General features: G+C 29.2%; 1 long non-coding RNA gene across 3 annotated transcripts in view; it reads left to right on the forward strand.

The window, feature by feature from the left end:
* LOC122269938 (uncharacterized) overlaps positions 1-17,936 on the forward strand; it is a 181,914-nt gene that overhangs the window by 120,159 nt on the left and 43,819 nt on the right. The window contains exon 4 of one of the 3 annotated variants that reach the window (XR_006225499.3): positions 877-4,679. The exons of the other annotated variants lie outside the window; for them this stretch is intronic. This is a non-coding gene — a long non-coding RNA (uncharacterized LOC122269938). Of the gene's footprint in view, positions 1-876; positions 4,680-17,936 lie in introns of those variants that run through there. 3 annotated transcript variants of the gene reach the window in all.

Consider the following 17,936-nt stretch of genomic DNA (forward strand, 5'->3'; position numbering starts at 1 on the left):
CAAGGCATGGATGTTTCTTTCTCTCTATCTGTGTTCGATGTCCATTCTCCTTTCCGCCCTATAAGCGGGTTGTGGTAGTGTGACGTGGGCGACGCTGCTCCACCGCCGTGGCTTCGCCACAGGTGCCCACTGGGTAACGAAAAGAGAGTTAGCAGTTCTGGCACTTTCTGTGGCCAATGGACAATAGATCCAAGTGCCCACCATTAAAAGAAAAAAAAATCAAAAAATTCCCATATTTGTCCAAAAGTGCTCAATAAATGTCTTCAAATGAGATTTATTTTTTACCAAAGCATGTTATTTCCACAGTATACTTTAAAGAAGGAATAGCGCGGGCGCTTTGTGAATTTTTAACTTTTTTTTAATAACAGAGAATCTCTGAAATCTAGTTTCACGTCAAACTTATTAAAAATATCATTAACTATTAAAAATGTCAATAATTTTTTTCCTCCGAAATATGATATTTCCCCAGTCCATATTAAAGAAAAAAAAGTAGCTTCCACCATACTTTAATTAGTAACACTAAAATCTATAAAAACAGTAATACATTAAAAATTTCAGTGCAGTAAGCAGAGAATCAGTAAAGTACATAAGAATCAGTAAAGTGACTTTTGTGATACAGTATGAAGCAAGAATCGTCTGTTTAGGATATATATATACAATGTTTTTTTTAAAAATAATATTAGTTTGTAAACCAAACATACGCGTAGTACAGAGAATATGAATTTAAATTAGGCTCAACAATACCGAAACAGATAGACGGTAAGTATTATAAAATAATTTAAAACTGTTCATCTATAATTAAAAACTAAAATGTAATTAGCCTTACTACACAACTAAAGAGCTGCATGCATATTTAACGGCAAACTTTTGTTTCAGTAGACATTGTGTAGCGGCAGCGATAGCTCTCTCTAAATCTTACTGGATGCAAACTGTTCACAAAATCTTTGGGTGTTGATGTTTGTGCTTTTAGAAGCCAAAAAAGAAGAAGAAAAAAATAGTTCATTTATTGAGTGAATCTTTTTTCCACTAAGTTAAATCTTTTCCCTCTCTGGGTATTTAGATACTAACTACACTCTTTAAATTTTATATAAAAGCTCAATTTGTGATTAATTGAAAATTAAGTGTTCCTTTTACCCAATTTTTTGAGTAGTTCACAGTCAAATTTGAAGAGACATTACACAACAATTTTAACAATGTGGCTCCATGTGCCCGCAGTTCTGTTGAACAACTGTGAAGCTCAAAAATGGTTATTAGATCTTAGTACTTTACTTAGTACTTACTTTAGTTTTAAGAAAATCCACTAAATTGTTTCAAGTGACCAAAAAAAAAAAGTTGCTAATATGAATCACCTTGGAGATGTTACAAAAGCAGTGCTTAGAAGATAGTGAAAAATACATAAAAAATATTTATTTTTCCTAATAGTTTACGCTTTTACTCTCAGTAAAACAAAAACAACAGTATGCAGTTTGCTCTGGGTCGAAGGTTACGACGGCGAAACTGCACGAATTAGTCTTTTAATTACTAACCAACCCACTGTATATCCAGATATGGCCTTTTGGACTGTGACAAACAAAAATGGTTTTTTTTTCTATCTAGGGAAAAATATACAAATTACGAGGTCATATTGGAGATAAAAAGTTTACTTGCAGATCTCGAGAATTTGTTCTAAAAGAATGACATCAAAATATTGGAATGAATAAATCGCTCATAAAGGAGATTATGTTGATAAACAAAATCAAATTTTTTTATCTATTTTTTTGTAAAAAAAACATATTTGAAAAAAATATGTTAAAAAAAATATTAGTAATAAAATAAATGCTTTCAAAATATGTAAAAAATATATCAGTAGTGAGACTGGGGTCTTATAGTCGATATGGTTTGTTCATCTTATTTTTCTTATTAAATTTTGGAGGTTAGAAGAATTGGATAAGAATTTTATCTAGCATTTATTTCTAAAGCTGAACTCCCGATACTTAATTGAAATTGGATACTATCAATAATATAATCCCTAATTTGCCTATAAATGTAAGCTTTAATCAAGTTTCAAATCTTTTACTTTTTTAAAAATAAAACGGAAATGTTAAAAGAAAAATATTTCAAAAGACATCCAATTTTCACATTTGTTCAAACATACTTAAAAGTAAATTTCTTAAAGTCAACATGCCGATGATCAAAAACTATCGAAAAATTATCTTCTTTTGGCTTGCCAAATGAGTAAATCAATAAAAAAAAATATTTTCATAGAAAGGATTTAGATATCTTTGATTTAAAAATAATGAGAAGCTGAACACACTTGATTAACATTGACACGAAAAAGGAAACACAGAAGTAAAATATGTGATTTTGAGATTGCAAGAGTCTAACAATATTGATTTTGATCTCAACTTTTTACATCTAAAGTTCATTATTCCTATAAAAAATTTGGAACCAGATTCTAATTTTAGTATAACCAATAAAGTTCCTTTTTCGTTTCTTAGATTCTTTTAATGTCACTTCTTTTATTTAAATGTAACAAAGCAATTCGAGTAGACAGTCTTAAAAAAAGGAAGTATTGGATTTCTTTAGAAAACTATAATTTCATGCTACTTTTCGATAATCTAATTTTTTGAGTCTCTGAAAATCTAGATTCAAGAAGTTTATTGCTTAACAATTGCATGTAATGGAGAGTATGGGACTTCGGAACATTTTGCGTTGGTGATTAGGTTGAGAACGTAAAAGAATAGAAAAGTACTGAAATATTTTTTACTAGATATACAAATAATGAATTATATTACTATAGTGAATAAATATTACACTAGTGAATTATATTTGTAATATACTGAACTATCTTGTACCAAATGTTACAAAGTTTAAAGATTAATGACTCAAAATATTAACCTTAAATATGCTAAATAATTAATGCCAACTGTTATTGTTAATTAATATTGCTAAGTTATGAAAAACAATGCAAAAAATGTATTTTCACAGGATAAATATACCATTTTTTTTATACAATTTTGAAATTCTGTCAACAGAAATACAGGGTGAGAGAATAAGTAAGTCCAGAAATATGATTCTAACAGTTTAGTCAAGAGAGCGTTGGAAAATTTGATAGTTAACTAAATTTTGCTTTTTTTTCATATTCTGTTACATCACGTGTAATTTTAAGCGAATTAAAAAGATTGGGATCATATTTTTAAGGCTTATTTATCTAAAGGCATTGCCATGTAACGAAATCATTAGTAATTTCTTATTATTTTATGAAGTGATGTGCGAAAAATATTGAAAAGTTTGAATTTATAGGAAATAACATACATCTTAAAATCATTTTAAGCAGTGCACTTTAAAAGTCAAAGTGCAAACTTTGAATGAAATTGGTTATATAGCTTCTGAGTTACAACAGTTTGAAGAAAAATAGCATATTTGAATTTTCCTTTTTCCTTATATTTCGATAAAAAAATCATTATTGTGGACACAGATGTGTTGTTTCCCTTTCAAAGTTTCCGATACAAGATAAGTTAAAAACAAAGTTGTTATTAAGTAATCCAAAACTTTGACCTCTATTATGGCTAACCAATTGCGTTCGTATTTCGATATTATGTTTTCCTCCCATATTCTGATGATTGAATTTTTACTGATATAGATAAAGGGTATGTTTATACAGATAAAATAAGTAGTTCCATATTTTTAAATAAATTAATCGTAGGCTTAAACTTGTTCGCATATTTAAGATAAACCATTCAAATCATTATAATTAACCTTTCTGACATGAAATTCTAACATTTAATAGCATAACATTTTGTATAGTATACGTTATCCAGATTTATTCCTCATCGTCGCATCGCACAGTAAAAAATTTTTTCATCCGTTTAGCATTATACATTATTGCGATTAATACAGATTTTTCTAACGATTTCAAAGATAAAATCTATGTATTTTGCCAGCTTACAGCTCATGAAAAATGAGTTTCATTCGGAATTTATGGCTCACATTTATTTTTTATTTATCTTCCGTTTCCTACATTAGGTTAGAAAAAACACGCATATTCAAGACTTGTGGATTTGGTGCAACTTAAAAAAGTATTTTGAAGAGCATGTAAAACGCCCATCTCTTCTGTTGATTCTCAAACTATTAAGGGTTGAATCTATTAAATTAAATCCTATATTGGATGACAATTCATCAAGAATATTACAATTTGATGGAAATTTTACATAGTACGGATGAATAAAAATATGTATTGAAAACTTTTATTTTCGTAATTATTAACGTGTTTTTCTTCATTTTGATAAATCTATTATAAATGTAAAGTCACCGGAAAGGTAAAAAAATTCCGGTATTATACTAAGGGAAAATTCAGTGCTGTATTTTTTAGTAGGGCAAAACAAAAGTAATTTTTGTGCTGTGGTTTTATTTCATAAAAAAAATAATTAAAATAAGATGCGTCATTAATAACAATTTATGAGAATTGCAATTATGTTTGTGATGAATATCAACCTTATTGAAATTGTTTTGCCAATGTTATAAATTTAAATATATGTCAAATCAGCTAAAAAAATATTTGGAAAATTTAAATATTCGATTGAAGATTTTTATTTTATACCCAAGTGTATAACGATTTGTTTTTGCGATCTATTTAAAATTTTCCCATTTTGTAATCAGCAGTAAAAATAATTTTAAAATACATAAGAAGATGAAAATATTTTGAGTCTTACATTAATAATATAATTTTCTGAATCTTTTTTCCAAAAATATATTTTAAAAATGACATGGCGTAATTCATGTAACATTTAAGTTCTCAAAAGAAAATTATTTGCAAAAAAAAAAGGTTCAAATGTAAAATTCAACAAACTATTTTATTTCTTTAAACTGAAGTTATAACTTCGGAAAAAAGATATCATAACCACTTTAATGGTGGAGAAGATATTCTTATTCGTTTTAAAGGAGTGAAAGAAAACTTTAAGGTTTTGTTTAAATATCTAATTATATATATATATTTTTTTTTGCATTCAGATATTTCGAATTTATAACTTAAATATAGTTTCTCTCATTCTTCTCATAAAGTTAACACCGCGTAATTAGCAATTAAGGGCTTAAATGGCCACTTTGTTATTTGAGTCTCATTTTTGCTAAGAGATTTTTTAAAAAGAGGTTCGTAAATAATATTAAATTACTATTCCCCATTTCTAAGTGAATAATTTTTTTTAAAAAATGAGTCCTAATTAAGAGAAGTTTCTTTCTTATTTATTTTTTAAATGACGCAAGTTTTAGAATTAGTGTTCATCATCTGAGATAAAGAGAAATAATAGTTAGAAGATAATTTCTTGTGATTTAAGCCCTTTTAATTACTTTACTTACGCTTATCTTATAAAAATCCACAGAAAAATAAATTATTTTAACTTCAAAGAAGCTTTTTTCCATAAATCTTTTAGCATGGTGGCAATGATTTTATTTCATTCTTGACATTAGTTTCTTACAATTGAGAAATCTCTGCCAAACTAAGAACATCAAAATATGATCGAAAATTATTCAGCACATTTCTTACTTACTCTTCGTATTTTGGATTTCATAGTCGCTCAAGAACGCGTTGCGGAAAGTTATACACCGAAGAGCTATTACATTATGACCACTCTCCATCTATAACAATGGGCTCGCCCAGGTTTTCATGCTTTCTCGCCCAGGAACAATGTTTTCATGGGGCACATTAGGTCCCATAATCCTCATAGAAAAAGCCCAGACGTCTGTAAGCTACTTCATAGTTGCAGACCAGGTTCACCCATTCATGGCAACAGTTTTTCCTGCGGGGGATGGTGTTTACCAACAGGATAATGCACCATGTCATAAGGGTCGAATTGTTGAGGAACATTCCAGTGACTTTAAAGTCATGTCTTGACCCCCAAATTCGCCTGACCTTAATCCAATAGAACATTTGTGGTCCTACTTGGAAAATCAAATTCATGCTACCACGCCACCCCCTCGCAATGTGAGGGAATTGCAGGACCAGTTGGTGAGCGCTTGGTGCCAGATACCTCAAACTACCTATCAGCACCTTGTGGAATCAATGCCACGGCGAGTGCTAGCAGTTTAGAGGGCTAAAGGTGGTCCTACTGGCTATTATCAGGGGGGTCATGATGTAATTGCTCTTCGGTGTATATATAAAATTAAAAAAAAACATGCCCTTTTTTAATCAGTTGTTATTCTACTTAAGAAATGAACGTTATTTGAATAAATTTCATAATGAATTGGATTAAATATTGAGGCCAGGTAGGTAGGTAAGTAGGTATTTTATTAACGTTGCACTAGAGATGCACAATGGGCTATTGGCGGTGGTCTGAGAAACATCCCTGAGGATGATCCGAGGACCTGCCGTCGCAGTTTTGATAATCTGCAGAGGTGACTGCTGCCCTGTTTTGTTAGCCAAACGACCTACACACGAAGTCGAGCACCTTAAGGTAGAACACTTTAACGAGGACCGATACAGCGCACCATAGATCCCTACGCCAGGCTGATCAAAGTGATCACCTACCCGCACCCAGACCGTAGCCAGTGATTCTTGACTTCGGTATTCTACTGGGAACCGCGTCTTTGCGATCAATCCACAGTGGGGCAAATATTGAGGGCAAGAGTTATAGTTTGGCGGTATTGCAAAATAACACTTGAACTAAACAGATTGTTATATTTAAACTAAATATACAGATAACGGTTGAACGAAAATAATCTTAGAGGGCTATTGCCTCCATTTCCTAAGTATTTTTCTATAGGAATATTTTAATCAAACAAAGCATATAGCTTTTTTCCCAGGGTTAGTACACATCTTCATTTCAATGCGAGTAATAGCTAAGAAAATCAGTAATGAACTTACGTAGGCTTTTCTCTGGCTCCTTTAAGTGAAAATTTGTTCCTTATAGTTACTTAGAGTGTGTTTGTTTTTATTTACTTTGCAATTTAAGGTATGAGTAATTGATATTCATTATTTAAATAAATGATTCCTTTTGCAGATTGCCTAATCCTTATTTTGAAGTTTATAAATCCAAACCAGCCTAAACATAAAAAATATTGCTTATTCTGGGTTAAAAGTTTTTGTATTTCATTGTGAGATTTTACTAATGAGTTTGCATATTTTAGTTAGATGTATCTCTGCCCCATCTAAGTTGAAATTCTGTTAGAAAATTTCTGATTGTTCTTTTTTTATTTAATTTATTTCGCAACTTTTACTAAATAAAAAATCTCGTTTACGTAATTCCTGTTAAAGATACACTTCACAAATTGTCAAATCTATACTTTCAGAATTTACTTCGATTTTTTTTATAGTTCCGAATTCCTATTCATACTTCCGACCATATCTATAACTTAGTTTATCCATGGTTAGTACACTTGAATATCAGTAGAGAAAAACTGCTTACCCCTATTTTTTACCAGAATGACGCCAATATCGCCAACTGTGGCATTTGTTTTGGCATTTGTTAACTAAGTTTTGACACATTAATGACGAAGACAACCAGTTCTTCCTGAAAGTTCAAATGCACGTGGGAAAAAACGGTTCCGACAAAACCGGTTCCTAATGGTAACGTGGGCATGACGAGAAGAAACGATTCATATCCTCGCGTTTACAATAGAAAATCTAAGACGATTATAATTTAGAAGATGACTGCAATACTAATGAAGAAGTATTGATTGGGGTGGAATTATGAATACAAAAAGTATTCCTGTCAAACGCGATTTAAATTTTTTTTCCAACATAAAGTAATAGTAAATGTACTTTTTAAGTTTAAAATTTTTAGGGGGAGTAAATAACTATTTATGAAAGGCAGTATTTTTTTATTTTATGAATTAAAGGGAATTTCGGGACATTTAAATTTGCTTTTCTTAGAATTTAGTTTTTCCGCCTGATTGTCAGATTGCTTTTCGGGAGATAATATAAAATATTTATTACTGAAATAGTGCATTTTTGTCAGATTTCGCGCTCTTATAGAATAAAAATCCGGTACTTGGAAAAATTTTTTAGGGTGTATATTTTTCATTTTTCATTAAATTTGTTCACTGTTCACAATTTTAAGTAAAAAAAAGTATTCCCATTTGCGCTTGAGTTAAAGATTTCTTAAGAAAAAATATCTGAATCATGTGGTATGGATAAAACTGACTTAGTGAAGCAGTTTTGGGTAAGGAAAAGAATCTAAATTCCGTGTCATTTAGTTTTACTTCAGGCGAAATGGATATTATACATCAAATGGATAAAGTGAAATAAAATAGGAAGTGCGTTAAATTACTCTTACCTAGGAGATTCGGAAGTAATGATTTTTATTCAAATATTCTCCCTTCTTTTCCACCTATTTTTTTGCAATTCAATTCTTTCTAAATTTATTTTCGGTTATTTAGAAAACTTTAAGAAAAATCTAAAGTTTTCCAGGTTTTTGAAGAAGAAAAAAATTATTTAAATTATAGATTTCTTTTAAAACTGTTCCATTTCTTATGTATTATTATTATTAATTGTCTTTTTTGGTGAACTTAATATAGATTGAGCAAGCCTCGTTTTTTAAGTTCATTACATCATAACAAAGATTTACTGTATTCAGTGTCATAGGTTGTTGCTCAAATAAAACTCATGGTAATCAAAATTTACAGTAATTAAGTATTTTTTTTGGTACACACACTTCTCGAGTGGGGCATAGCCTATCAACAACCACTATAACTATATTAAGGGGTCCTAAAGTTTTTGCAGCTTAAAATAATTAGACTATATTTTACAGATTGCAAATGTTCTCTAGATTTTGAGGTACAAAAAATCTAATCTGTCCATCAAAAAGTAGGCTTACTCATTGAAAGTGCATTTTTGTGCCAGATTTTTTAACGTGAAATATCGTTCGCATTAATAAGTATAGATTAGGTTTGGCTCTCGAACAACTAAATTTAAGTTCTACGCAAGTTCTACGCAAGTATTGTTAAAATTACCAGAACACGTCCAAAATTTTCCATGTTACATGCTTAATGGGAACATCGAAACGCTTGGTAATTTTCGCTTAAGCTTCTATGTAATGATTTCAATCAAAATAACCATAAATTATGGTACAATATCTGACAAAATTTGCTAAATATAGTAAAAATTTGCTAATTTTATCATGATATCTTTGAACATGGAATGAAAACAATTTATTCGTTTAAATTTAACTTCAGGTCATGTAATTTTTACTAAATGTGTGATAGCCAGCAATGTGTTTATCAGAGCTTCCGGTAAACCATTACCATATCAATCAAAAAAATTATCAAATGAATGGTTCAAAATACCGAATATTTTTGTTGTGCTTACCAGAATTATGTCTTTTCTTACCAGAAATGCCTTACCGTACAGTACGGTAATTCTACCAGATTTTTTCTGAGCAATATTTGAAAATCTGTTGATTACTGAAAAACATTTATATAGTTTCAATGACCTTTAAAGCCTAATAAAATTGTAATTTATAATGGAAATAAAATTACCTTGTCACACAAGAATTCTTAAGTAATAAGCAACATCCCAATAAGAACAATGTTTTATTCTTTATTTATTAACTTTTATTGCATAGATTACCTGTAAGAATGAAAGAACCAAATAAAATTCAATTACGGGATAGCTTCTCAAACAAAGGTTTTTATAAAAATTTGAATATAATAAGATTTAATTTCTTCTTCCAAGAGTTAGTGAAAAATTTCTTAGTTTTTTAAGTAAGTTTGCTTTAGAGTTAGTTATAATTTATTTAAAAACTATTAATCTAATACTATGTAATTGAGAGAAATCTTCGATTTCTCTCACATTTCATGAAATTAAACAATTAAATTGAAAATAAAAAAAAAAATTAAAAAAAATGCGTTGACAGAAAGATTCAGAGTTCAAAAGCTGACAGCTATTTAGTACTTCAAAATGTAATATTCGAGGAAATTCTGGAAATGAATTTTAAATATGGAATACATTCGCTTAAATTTATGATAAAGTTTAAAGGAAATGCTGAAAATGTTCAAAGAATACTGCGGATCAAAGTGAAATGCCATTTCGAGAATGAAAGTAGAAATGTTGACCTTTTTAGAGAAAATTCTGAAAACCTTTTTCAAAAATCTGTTTTAAAAGTTATTCATTCCAACTATTAGCTTACATTTACTTGTATATTTCTAAAATTTCCAAATGGAGAATGAATTAAATAAAGTCTCTAAAGAACATTAAGTCTCTAAATCAACATTATTACACTGTCAAAACTTCCCTATAAAATTACGGTAAAAAATACCAGCTGTAGGGATACCAGTCATTTTACAGTAAAATCCATTTTTATTGCAAAACTTCGGAAAAATCTGATATACAGTTATTTTTACTATAATATTTGTTGTTGAATTGTAATTAAATTAATGTCGAAGTATGACATTTTAAGGTATAAATGGATTTTTCAGATGCTGCGTGAGGTTGACAGTACTTTTAACCAAAATTTGATTTGGGAATTTTTTACTCAGTATTATAAAGAAAATTATTTTCTATATTTAAGACAAAAAAATGAATGCTCCTCTGAATACGACAGATTTTAAATAGACAAAGAAAAGTCTCAGCAATAAAAATTATCTTTTCTCTGCTATTTCTAATAACAGTGGTTTTTAAATAAATACGCATAGTAAAAGATTCCAGATCAAAGTACGGTAAAAAGTACCGGCACTCATTGTGTCGGTACTTTTTACGGTGAAATCCATTTTTACTGAAACATGTTACGGAACAAAAAATCTGATATACTGTAATTTTTATAGAAATAATTACCGTAATATCACTCTAATTAAGTAATAATTGTAAAATTCACGGTAATGTACATATTTTATGGTAAAAATGGATTTTATATATGATGCATTTGAAGTACCAGTATTTAATACCTTTGTTTGATCCGGAATTTTTTTAAAGTGCAACACATTTTTCCAGAATCTTTTGGAAATGGTAACAAATATAAATACTATAATATTAAAACTCTAATTATAATGAATGCAACAACTCAGTCATATTTTTTAATTTCAACTTTCATCCACGAAGTGATGCTATAACCTTTCCGTGGACCGGGATAGCCTGGTTGGTAGGGCGCTGAAACCATGTCAGAGAGTTTGTGGGTTCAAACCCCGCCGGCCGTAGACTCCCCGTATAGTAAAGTGTCTGATGCACGTTAAATCTGTCGAGTCGCAAAAGTCCTCCATATTACCATAACAAATCAATACCTCTGGGGGTACTGGAATGGAGATCGATCGTTCTCTGATTCAGGTCAAAATTACGATCTGTGGATGAATGAGTGAATGTATGAGTGGATCCGCCCGCCCTATAAACGGGTGTGGCGTATGGTGGGGCAGAAGTCTAATTCTTGGCCATAGATGGCACCACTCAAAAACAAGAAACGCACACTCTGCCTTAAATTTGCTCGGTTTCACCAATCAGACTTGCCCGTGTGACAAGTTGCATTAGAAACAACAACAACAATAACCGTTTCGTAGTTAATAATTTAGCCAGAGATATCCAGATAATACTTTATGTATTGAAGTTTCAGGAGTTTTTAAAAAAATAACTTAGATAAAAATATCGATCTTACTCACGCTTAAATCTTTCAACATGTACTTTAAATTTTATTGTAATATTTTGCTCACTTTCAGCTGAGTTTGAAGTTTAAAAAATAAATAATCTCAAATGATTTAAGCTTTTTTTCCCTACTAACTATATGTAACTAAAAAGGGATATAAAATCAGATCACGTATTTGTAAGTATTACTGTTCCCCTTATTCTGTAAAGAAGCTTACAACTAGGATTACTTCCACTATCACGCCTAACATTGCAAAAGGGTTAAAGGATTTGGATTACAGCGAACATTTGAAGCAACTATTTACGGATCTTTCAAGGATGAGTTAAGAATCAAAATAGAACAGATTGAGCTATTTAACACTTAATCTTCAAAATTGACAAAAATGATAAGTTATGTGTTTAGTTTTATTATAATTTTGCATTCATGTACTTTCGGTAATACATTCAAATATTTAGAAGCATATTTGAGTTCATAAATATTTTCTACAGAAATATTTTTTTTTCAAATTTAACTGCTATTTATTCTTTTTTGTGCTAGGTAAATATACTTTATTCATTCTCAGAGGCTTCTTACATGTGAGTGAGTTTTACATATGTATTTTTTTTTCAAATTGTTTCACTTGCAATATGTAAGTAAATACTGAGATTATTTGTAATTGTTCCATATTAATCAATATACGGAACAATAACTTATAAATACGGAATATACGGAATCAATATACGGAACAAAATATAGTCGATATAGTCGATACGGAACAAAATATAGTCGAGTATGATTCTTATAGTCGAATATACAAGTCAATATACGAAACAAAAATTTATAAATTGAAATTAATATTGTAACTTGAAAAAAAAAGAATTTTTTTTTCTTCAGTTATTAGAACTGCATGAAAAGATTGCAGACCCCTCATATTAAGTTGGCTTTAATAATAAAATGAAGATTTTATCGATGTGTCTGTCTGCGAGTCTCTCTTATAACACCAGAATCGTTTATGCTAGCATTCTGAAGTTTAAACAGAGTTCGTGTTCCCGATCCTAAGATCGCTCGAAAATAATAATTTGAACGTTTGAGGGAAACTTTGCAAAAAGGAAATTCTTTAATTGGTCTAAAATCAGCCAGTGATAAGAAACAGCATATGATTACGTATTTTAATACATTTTAAAGATAACATTAATGATGTTATCTCTCTAATAGCTCTCATTTAAAAGAAGTTTATTGTGCATTCCTCAATACTTAATTCATTTTTTTTATTTGTTACGTTAGATCAACTGAATGATGAACATGAATGTAATTGCATACGTAGACTACGCCAGAAAGTTTAGTGTTTCTGAAACTATCTAAAAACACGCTTTGATTGTTCTAAAGCATAATTTTGTTTATAATTATGCTTTAAAAGGTATTTTAATAAAACTTAATAAATCAAAGTCAATGGTATTTAAAAGAATAAATAAAGTGCAAAAAACAAAAAAAGTAATGGAGAAATATTTTAATTCGCTTGTACGAATCGTTTAAAATTGCCTCACTATTGACGCCACACTAATAATATCAATAATATGCACTAATTGAAAAAATAAGTTATTTAATAAAATGCAAAAATAATCGATAAACGGTGCATAGAAGAAATGGACATTTCACCAAACAAATATTGAAATCAATGATGTTTAATTAATTTTGGTAATAGTTACGAATTGAAGTTAAAAGATAAGCTATGTTTTAAAATCTAAAAAGCAACATTAATGGAGAAATAGTTCTAATTCATTGAGGAAAAGCTAAAAATCGTCAAAGACGTTATGCTTAATTAAATTAGGTAATGGTTAATAATTGAAATTAAAAAAAAATCTACGTACTCTAAAGCAAAAATAATGGAGAAATAACACTAATTCGCTTGGGAAAGACGTAATAAATCGACATGCTGCTATTGGCGCCAATGACGCTTAGTTTTGATAATCGGTACTACTGTGATATGGTAATTGGTGCAATTTCAGCCGGTACCAAATATACTAATATAGGTACAATCAGTATAGTTGGACCTATTAAAATTTAATCAAAACTGTTCAGATTTGATAAGGATACCAAGGGATGTGGCTTTTTGACGGCCATGGGATGTTATAAGAGCTGCAAAAAACTGTGTGTTTGTGATAAATTTTGACAAACATGAGTTCATTTGCGGCGTGGTGTGATCTAGTGGTATAATTTGGTGGTATAAACCTGGTGGTATGATCCAGTTTACTCACATGAAGTCAGGCATTTTTAGGGAATCTGCATAAAAGTAATGAATGTTATAAATATATTGCTTACCTGAATATTCAATCATCCCTAATTTAAAGGCATTTATCTGCAACATTTATTAATGGGATACCTGTAAGTGACGTAGTGAGGGTATCTCGATCCTGGTTGGCTGTTGAAACGTTAACAATTGTTAAGTACATTCTATTTCTTGTAAGGCGAGCCATGCAAGTGGCAATTTTCTCAAGTGAGGCATTTTATATTCATACACAGATACATGGCCTTTTGCATGGACATTTTATTTGAAAATTCAGCAAGCAGGGTTATGAAACTGTTGGTGAATAAAGTAATGGCTCATAAGAAAATCCATAAAATTTAAGGCATAAAACAAAGGTACGAAAAAAATCAGTGGTAAATACCGTTTTTGCAATAAAAAACAAGTTTTCTCCATAAAAACCTACGAATAAAATTCGCAATCATAGTAGTTTTCTACCATGGCATAACAAGTTTTTTATGTAAAAATTAAGAAGAATATCCATAGTCGCACCGGTATTTTGACATATAAAATTAACTTTTCTCTGTAAAATATTCTAAGTAGAACTGTATTTGCAATGGTATTTCGCAAAATAAGGACAAGTTTTCTCCATAAAAATTACTAAGAATATCCGTTGTCAGAATGGTTTTTTATCAAACCAAAAAGTTTTTTTCTGTAAATGATACGCAGAAAATTCGTAGTCACGAAAGGGTTTAAACATACAAAACAAACTTTAACCCGTAAAGTCTGCAAGCACAATTTGCTTCTTACCTTATAGGAACTCGCTTTATCTGTGAAAGTTACGAAGAAAATGTGAGCTCAGGTAAGGATATTTTATGTCAGTTCTGCGGTCTTAGTACCAGGGGAGCAGAATTGAAAAGCCTAGCTACTGCTGTGATTCAAACCTGGATCCTTTGTTTAAAAATCCGATTTTCGAAATAATATTTTAATGTAAAAATGTTTAAAACTATAGTGGCAAACCCTTTTAAAAAACAAGCGCCGAAGCCTTTGTATTTAAAGAAAGAATATAATCTGGAAGAGTATCAATTTGACAAGGAAGTTGAATCGTAGCTTTATTTATATGAAGTTCAATACAATAAAATAATTGTTAAAAAGTAAAAGAAAGTATCGAAAATAACTATTAAATGATTTGAGAAAAGGTAAAGTTATTGTGCGGAAAGTAAACAGCATGGCATAAACTAGAATTTGAATTGATGATTTCAATCCTTTTATAATTTGTGTAAGCGACAGTAAAAACAGTTTTGACAAACAAATATGCATAGGAAAGCCAACGAAAGATTAAAAAAACGCAAAGACAACGAAAGATGAAGAAAAGCCAACGACGAAGTTTAGTGTAGGCTTTATTCAAAACTCATTTAAATAACATAACTTTCATCAACTTTTAAATTGTGATTTTTAATACAACTATAATATTTTATTTTCACAGAGCTGTATTATTAAAATATAGTGTTATCTTTAATATGTTTTTTCATATAACTAAGCAAATATACATTCATTTTTTTCTATATGTAACTATTCATCATTAAATTAAGCAACATTCAAATTTTATGTATTACAACTTCATGAGTTCTCAGATTTAGAACACACGTTTTTTATTGTTAACTTCCGAAACTTTCTGAATGTCATTTGATTTCTTTAAATCTACGTAGCATTTATCAGTTATAATATTTTAACTTCTACTGTATAAAATATGTTAAATCATTTATATTTTTATCAATTCTTAATGGTTTTACTTCTCTTAACGATCTAAGTTAGCTTATTCAAATTTACTTCTGTCAAATGAAGTTCTAGAGACTGTCAAATCTTTATTTCAATAAGAAAACTATTTATTCCAATGGAATAGTTTATTTTTTAGACTATAATGAACTCTGACAAAATTGTGTCATACAGTTAACGATAAAAACCATCAAAGATATTTTTATAAGTTTTCCGTGTCTGAAATTTTCAGAAATTTTGGAACAGAGTAAAACTATCCGTTGTCGAAATTACTTTTGGCATAAATAACTTCAGAATTCTAGCTTTAAAAAACGTAAAGCTCCTTTATATGTACCATTATCCTGAGGTTGTCAAAGTAAATGTTCTTTTTCGTGAACTTCCTGAGTCTTAAAGCATCGGTTAAAATATATCAAATAACGTATGTCTGCCAATTTTATTCTTTAGTAGTTTTGACAACTTTTGGAGATTTTTTTTGAGCCTCCAAATATTCTTTCCCTCAGACTTGTCCAATCTATATCAAAATCTATGAAATGCAGCAGCTCATAGTAAATAACGTAGGTAATTTGTATATTTTTGAAGACCTGTTAAATGTTAACGACTTGTTTTTGTCAATGTTTTTTTCTGGTTTTAAAACTTTAAATATAGTAGACAAATAAAATTGGTCAGTATAATTTTTCTTATATTGCTATGGATTTAAGAAAGAATATTTGATGTTAAATAGAATTTTCATGACGTGCTCATTTTACGAAATTTATATTTATTAATTACTCCTGATAAAGAATATTTCGTTTCTTGAAGTGTAACCTTATACAGTTTTTTTTATAAAAATCAGCTGCACATTTAGTTTTTAATTAATTATGCACATTTTAGATGCATGTTTTAGTTATACTTCTGAGAAATAGTACAAGTCATGGAAAATATTGAAGAACTTTTTCACACATACTTCATTGAAGATATGAAGACAATTTTGTCTTGCATTTTTGCAATAGAAAGCAAAATGCTTCATAGAAATATGCTTCAAATTCTAATTTGTACAAATGCAAATATTAAGGCGAAAGTGTTCATTGATTTCGATTATTTGTCGTTATTTTGCAATAATGTAATTAAAACTATCGAGAACATAGTATTGCAGAATCACATAAAAATTCACTGATTAACATCGATGATGTTGTTTATTTTGCAACGTGATACTTTTTTTTACTTTTTATGATACTTAGAAAATACGTTTTGATTAATACGTAATTTTACGCAGCTTGTCACACATTTTTACTGTGCTGATCTTTACGTATAAAAGATTTGTTGAGCTGAAAGATCTCCTATTTAAATTCCTATTACGAATCACAAAAAAAATAATATCATATTGCTCGTACAGCTAAATCTTGTAAATAGTGTAATGCAGTGTTTTCAATTGTTTCAAAACACTGCATTTGATGACACGAAATACTTTATTTTGTTGAAACTAATTACTTTTATTACATTACTCTGACTGTCAAACAAGTTTTATGTATGAACCGAAAATGTTTATGTGAATCACATGAGCAATCCATCCCTAACACTCAATCATAAACTCCAATTTAACAAAACTGCGAATTAATAAAAATGCATAAACTCTAATGTAATAAAACTCTAACTAACAACGAAGTAGAAGAAACAACCAAGTTTAAACTCAAATGCAACCGAACTCTCACTTATAATCACACATAAGCTTCAACCTAAGCAATAAACAAAGTAGATTTACCTAAATAAACAACATCAAATAACAGTATTAAGTAATATAATTAATTTCAGGAATGTACCGAAATTAATTTCTTGCAAAAATAAATAACTTTATTAAAAGAAGTAATCTTAAGAACAGGACAAAAAGTGAAGAATTTAAATGACAGAATTTTTTTTCTCAAAATTAATCTAGGTTTTTTATAATTATTTTCAATGTAATGAATATATATCTGATGAATATAATGAATGATATATATATATATATATATATATATATATATATATATATATATATATATATATATATATATATATATATATATATATATATATATATATATATATATATATAAAGAGAGAGAGAGATTAATGCGTAGTGTACGTCTATTTTCTCTTTTTGGCACGAAATTTTTCAGTACTAATGGCATACATTAATATAAACTTTAATAATGTAAAACTAGATAATTATTTTCCTTAAGGAAATTATACAAATTCTAAGAAAAACCTGCAGTTTCACTTTTCAAGAGATTGTTGTAATATTCTTTGAAGGTATCTAAAGTTAATAAATCAAAATTCAAATCATGCAACGTATCTAACACTGTTGCAGAATCTTCTGCATCTTTTTTTCTCCCTTTACATTTGTGATCATAGATTGCGTGATACGTTTTAGGCAATCAATCATG

The sequence above is a fragment of the Parasteatoda tepidariorum genome, chromosome 6 (assembly GCF_982258835.1).
Source record: "Parasteatoda tepidariorum strain Cologne lab strain chromosome 6, Ptep-v5.0, whole genome shotgun sequence".
NCBI classification, from domain to species: domain Eukaryota; kingdom Metazoa; phylum Arthropoda; class Arachnida; order Araneae; family Theridiidae; genus Parasteatoda; species Parasteatoda tepidariorum.